We start from the raw sequence: 6,654 nt of genomic DNA on the forward strand, positions 1-6,654 counted from the left end.
ATTAGGATACAGAAATACGGAAAGCAAAAGGATAAAAAAGGTGTCATGAAAAGCACTAACAAAAAGTAACCAGTTATAACTATAAGAATGCCAAATGAAGTACCCTTGAAGGCAAAAATCTGTAACAAAGGTAGAGAAGGATATTTTATAATGATAAAAGGTTCACTTCAAAAGGAAGATAAAGCCATTCTGAATTAAAATATATAAAGCAAATCTAAAGCAAAAAAGAGGAATCTATCAAAACTAAAAGGAGAAATATACAAATCCACAACTCTGTGGAAATTTTTAACATACATTTCCTATTAATTGATAGTATAATCAGACAAAAAATATTGGCATTGTTTTACATTTTTGCAAATCCCTTTAAAGCTTTAAATCTCTTTAAAACTTTGTATAATAGAAGACAGCTAGATACACAAATCTACTTCTGTATTCCGTTTGATGTATTATCACATATTAAATACGTCTGGAAAACTTCACTGTTCACTCATGAAAGAATGAGAGTAAAAGAGGGCCATCTGAATGGAATTTTAGGAATCCCCAGGGCTCCTTGGATCACTCCTTGAAAACTACTACTTTAGGTGTTTAATTCTTTGTGCTATTATAAATTACACTGTTTTCTAAAATTTCATTTTCCAATTGTTTTCTACTTGTATATGAATATACAACTGATTTGTGCATATTGACTTTTATTCTGGGACCTTGCTAAATTCACTTAATAGTCTTAATACTTTATTTGTAGATAATTTTGGATTTTCTACATATCCAATAGTATCAGTATGAAAAATGACAGTTTTATTTCGTTCTTTCCAAATGTGTTTTCCTTTTATTTCTTATTCTTCCTTTATTGCAAGGTTGGGACCTCCAGCTCAAACTTCTGAGGTTCTGGAAATGTTCTATTTCTTTATCTGGATGGCATGCCCTTGTATCTTCATTTTGTGGTAATTCACCAAGCAGTAAACTTGGTGCAGAGTCACTGGTTAATATTTTCTACTAGCCAAAGAAAACTAAGTGTTGTGAAATAATTCAACATAATGTCTCCATGGTTCTATGGTTTTCATACTGCATTCGATTTTCCTTTGAGATTTCCCTGGCCAATCTACGTCTTGACGTGCATGTTAAAGAGTTAAAAGTTGAATTATAAAATAATCATTGTTTCTAGAGAAAGCATTAGGGAATTATTCAGTTTTATAATTTCAGCTTCTTTTGCCTGGGCGTGTGTGCCAGAAAAACACCCGTTTAGGTTGATGCCGACTAGATTTCTTTTTTAAATTCTCACTTGAGAGTGCTGACTACTTCAGCAGGATTTGGATCAATTTACTTTGCCAAGTAATTCGAGTGATCCCGCTGACCAGTACTTTAATCTGGTCTGGGCAAGGTTAAAGATAGAAGAGAGTTGAGGTAACTGATAAATTTCCTTTTGCTGGGACCCAGGGCCCTTCCATTATTCTCTTTCTTCCCAATGCCCATAATTGCCCCTTATGGTATAGGAGGAATATCTGGATTCTCCCTGCTAAAATGGAGATTAGCAGGTTTTACACAGTTCCTCATTTTCTAATTGAAAAAGTCAGAGTGGTGTCATCAGAATAGTAAGAATATATTCAAAAAGAGAGTCAACCTGGAGATTAGCGGATACTGTCTATCATTATTTGGGATCAGAAATTCTTCAAAATATTTTCATTCAAAATTCATCTTTGACACTATTCTGTTCATGTGGCCCAAACTACCCATAGTAATATAGATATTTATTTTATATATATATTTTGCCCCAAACATTTCCTAGGCAATAAAGTTACTTAGGGAAATTTTTATTGTGGAAAAAATTCAAAAGTGACTTCCTGGGCCTCTCCACATAAGGGAGGGGGCAGGAAGGCAAGTATAACACAGACCTGCCTGGCTCTCTTGGGGGAGTTTCTCTTCTCACACTTCTCTTAAGAGTTCTTCCTGTTGTCTTTCTCTCAACTTCTCAGAGAAATGAAGACGAAAGACTTAATTTCCTCTCTGGAGAGAATAGCGCTTGTGATTTTTTTTTTTTTTTTTTTTTTTTTTTGGCCGTGCCACGCAGCATGTGGGATCTTAGCTCCCCGACCAGAGGTGGGACCCGTGCCCCCCGCGGTGGAAGCTCGCAGTCCTAACCACTGGACCGCCAGGGAATTCCCTAGTGTTTGTGATTTTTATAAGTGTACTTCTTACAAAACACATGTAGCTTTTTCCCTTCAATATAAAGTCATTTTTAAAGGAAGTTCCTAGGTCTGCTGAAGGTAAATAAGGAAGCTCTGTTCTTTATCCACAGTCAGTACTGGCAGCTCCAGAATAAATCCTGACAGGGGTGATACAGGTAAAGAGGAGACACTGAATTCCAGAAAATCAGATCTCCTTTCCCCTTTCCATACTCCATCGGGAGACATTACACCGCTTTTACAGCAGCTGCCTACCTCCATGTGAGGAGCGGCATGAGGACATAAGGCAGCTTCTAATGAATTCCCCACCCAGGGGGCTAGGCTGATTTCCTCTCTGCTGACAATACTCAAATCCTCTTTCCAAATTGTGAAGTGTCTTTAAAATGGGGAACATCTAACTCCCTCTCTTACAACTGACACCTGGGATTAAGGTCAGATATATCATGGGCCCTTTTTGTTTAAAGGTAAAATGACTCTTTGAACTGAAATAATGGATTTAAGGCACTGAGACAGAACACAGCTCCATCCAAACCCCCAATGACGTATTTACAGAACCAGGTCTGGCTGGAAACAAGGTGAAAGAAACAGTAACTCTAATTGCAGCCAGCAAAATGAACAAGCTGTTTGGCTGAATGCTGGCCAAGCCCTTACCATTAAAAATACCACAGCATCGCTGCCAAAGGGGTGTTGGGACAAATGGCCAGAGGCAACCATTACATAAGCCAGAGCTCACCCTGCCAATTAGCCAGAAACCATTGCTGCGTCTCTTCTGGCCACACTCACTCTGATAGGGCCCTGGCAAGCTCTTTAGCTGTTGAAGGAATGTACCGGAAGAAATCGGTTCTTCTGTGGGACGAGAGAACTCACCTTTAGGCCAAAGCAGATTATGGGCTTAGCTCCTTGGGATTGTGAATCTGCCCATCAGCTGATGGTAGTTTCATCAAGAAAGTAGGAGAATCTCAGAGAACTCAGGCAAATGACCTTTTACAAATTGCTGCAGCTTTTTCAGAAGAGCAAGGGGAGTAAAAGCAAAGAAATGTGCCTTGGCTTGCACAAAGAAAGGAAGGAAAGAAAGGCCTATCGAATTACCTCGTTTTCTTTATTTAAAGATGGTTACCACCCTGACTAGCTTTGAGCTTAGCGGGCAGTTCCCTGAGAACTGTCCTCCACAAGCAAAATGAAGAAAAGCACAGAAGGCAGTTCTCTAGGTAAATCAAACAGAGCCTCTCCTGTATCGTGACGCCCTGGAAAATGTGGGTGTATGGATGGAATTACCCAGGTAAGAACTCCTGTGCCCATCACCTGTCACTGCTCCATCAAGCCACAATAGCTGTGGAGCCCTGCTGCCACCTTGGTGCTGTCATCATTTGCTACTTGATTCCCAGCCACAGGCTCCCTCTAAGAAGTCTTTCTATTTCCTTTTTCCAGGATCATCCCCTTCCCCACCAATCCCACACACACACATACTCACAATGTTGCATAAACAGTCCATTCAATTGCTACCTATCTAAGTTCTCCTTCTAGTATACAGATTCAATCTTGCCATTCACCCATACAAAATTCTTTCTTTTTAATTTCTTTTTCTAATATGTATTTCTTTTTACTTATTCATTGTTGGCTGTGTTGGGTCTTTGTGGCTGCGTGCGGCCTTTCTCTACTTGCGGCGAGCGGGGGCTACTCTTCGTTGCGGTGCACGGGCTTCTCATTGCGGTGGCTTCTCTTGTTGCGGAGCACGGGCTCTAGGTGCACGGGCTTCAGTGGTTGTGGCACGTGGGCTCAGTAGTCGTGGCTTGTGGGCTCTAGAGTGCAGGGCCAGTAGCTGTGGTGCATGGGCTTCAGCAGTTGTGGCACATGGGCTTAGATGCTCCGCGGCATATGGGATCTTCCCGGACCAGGGCTTGAACCCATGTCCCCTGCATTGGCAGGCAGATTCTTAACCACTGCGCCAGCAGGGAAGCCCTGTACAATATTCTCGAGGATCACTCTGTTACCTTTAAGTCTGAGCTTGTTACAGTGAACTCCATCTAAGCCTTATCAGTACTCTTGCCCATAAGCTCTACAGTCAAGATAGATAACAGGGCTAACAGTGGTTCTCATCATGAGCAGCACATTCTAATGATGAAGGGAGCTTCTAAAAATCCCAATGCCTAGACAGAATCCTGTACCAATTAAATCAGAATTTCTAAGGATGAAACTCAAGCATCTTTAATATTTTTTCCTGTGGTTACGAGTTTGAGAACCAGGGCATTTTACCACTGTTGTAGAGTGAATGTTTGTGTCTGTCTTCCCCCAAATTCATATGTTGAAATCCTAACTCCCAGTGTGATATTTTTAGGAGGTCAAGCCTTTGGGAGGTGATTATGTCAGGAGGGCAGAGTCCTCATGGGTGGGCTTAGTACCTTATAAAAGAGACCCTGGAGAGGACTCTAACTCTCTTTCTGCCATATAAGGACACAGCAAGAAGTCAGAAGTTTGCAAACTGGATGAGGGTTCTCACCAGAATCCAACCCTGCTGGCACCCTGATCTCAGACTTCCAGCCTCCAGAATTGTGAGAAATAAATTTCTGCCATTTATAAGCTACCCCGTCTATAGGGTTTTGTCATAGCTGTCCCAACTAAAACAACCACCAGTTATGCGTTTGCACACGCTTTTTCCTAGGCGGGAAATATGCTATGTTACATCTGTGTTATTTTTCCCTGCTGCTCTTATAGGGCATAGGTGAAATATCTTCTCCTGCAGCTCTCCAATAACCTCCCTTAGTTTTCCCACGGCAGCCCGTACACGCCTGCATCCTGATTCTGGATTTCTTTCTTTTCCTCGTGAACTGGATAAGGAAATCCTGCAGGGCAGGAATTGTGTTTCATTGGTCTTTGCATCCACAGTGTCTATTGAAGCAGGAGAACAGATGCACATCAATACCAAGCACAGATTTAGTCCTTCAAGCTCTTCTTCCTGCTTCTAGAAAGCAAACAGCCCTCTGCTTACAGAAACCTCACAGGCTTCCTAGTTTTAAGAGGTAATAAAGTGAATGGAGAAGAAAGACATCTGGAAGATAAATAAGGGCATTACAACTACCTCAGGACATTGGTGGCACTTAGGGCGGTTTACTCTCCGTTGTCTGCAACTGGGTGAGGGTCTTTTGATAACTTCCATGTTGAAAGATTGCAAAATGGAATGCTGAAGGATTCGATCAAGAACGTGAACGCTCATAAACAGTCTGATTTCATGGCCTTTACTCAAATGGATTTCACTTCTTAATGCATTTTGGCAAGAGATGCTCCACAATGTATGAGGAGGGAAGGACTTTTAGATAAGTGCCAACTGGGACCTTGGTTTCCATTAAGAGGAAACTCAGAACTCTTCCAAACAAAAAAGGGCTCCTGGACACAATGCAAGAAGGACATTGTGAGAAGAGATCCGGAGTTAGCAATAAGGATACAAACATGAAAGCAATTATTTGCCGGAAAGACTTTTTTAAAATCCCGAGATCTGCAGGCCAGGGCCTGCCGCTGGAATTGGCAAAAGTAGAAGAAACAACTGACTTTCCTCTTGGCTTTTGCCACAAGTACGATCGCTCTGTGATTCTTGCGCAAAGTCTCTGTATGAGATGGCTGGTGTGGATTCCAAAGCTCCTGCCTTCTGATGCTAGCATGGAAGACACAACACACTCTTTTTCCTCTTTCCAGTGGAGTTTTAGAAAATAAGCTGCTTTGAACAATATGTTGAAAATCACATTTATTTTTCAACATAGGTGGTGCCTTGATCATTCCTGCTTAGGAAAACCACAGGGACATATAAAGGCAAAGCATTAGGTACAAAAAGCAATTACAGAGTACTATTTTTCCTTTCCTCTTCCTTTGTCTTTTTTGGAATTCTCCTAGTAATTCTTTTGAGAGAATTTTTACACTTTTTATGATATTGAGCTTTTTATGTTAAGAAGGCCCTATTTTCAGGAGCAAATACAGCAAGGCACCAGAACTGTCTACTAAAGAACTTGTATTCTAGTGCAGACGTAGCTTTCAGTAATCGCCTACGTCTCAAGACACACAGAGAAGAAAATTGAGAGATTACAGGGTGAGTGCATAGTAAACGCTTGGCCCAGAGTCTACATCCTGCAGAGTTCTTAGTCATCAAGTTAATCCTTTGTCTCTACTTCTTCTTTGGACGCAATGATGTTAGATTGAACCATATAAAACTATCATTTCTATAGGTCAAAACCTGTTAGATACCAGCAATTACATGTAGTTTACTCTAATACTAAACTGATTTCAAAGTAATTAGAGACATGGAACACCTGAGATAAATGAGTCCTCTTTGAATTTCATCTTTAAATTTAAACCTCCTTCTTAACATTAAAAAAAAATAGACAACCTTTGAAGAGCACTTGCTTTTAAAGTTATTTATGTTTATTGTAGAAAAGTTGGAAAATTCAGAGAACTTTAAAAAATAAATATCACCTATAAATCTAATCAT

The sequence above is a fragment of the Aethalodelphis obliquidens genome, unplaced genomic scaffold (genome assembly GCF_003676395.1).
Source record: "Aethalodelphis obliquidens isolate GAN/ISIS:26980383/991018 unplaced genomic scaffold, ASM367639v1 scaffold17, whole genome shotgun sequence".
Lineage (NCBI taxonomy): Eukaryota > Metazoa > Chordata > Mammalia > Artiodactyla > Delphinidae > Aethalodelphis > Aethalodelphis obliquidens.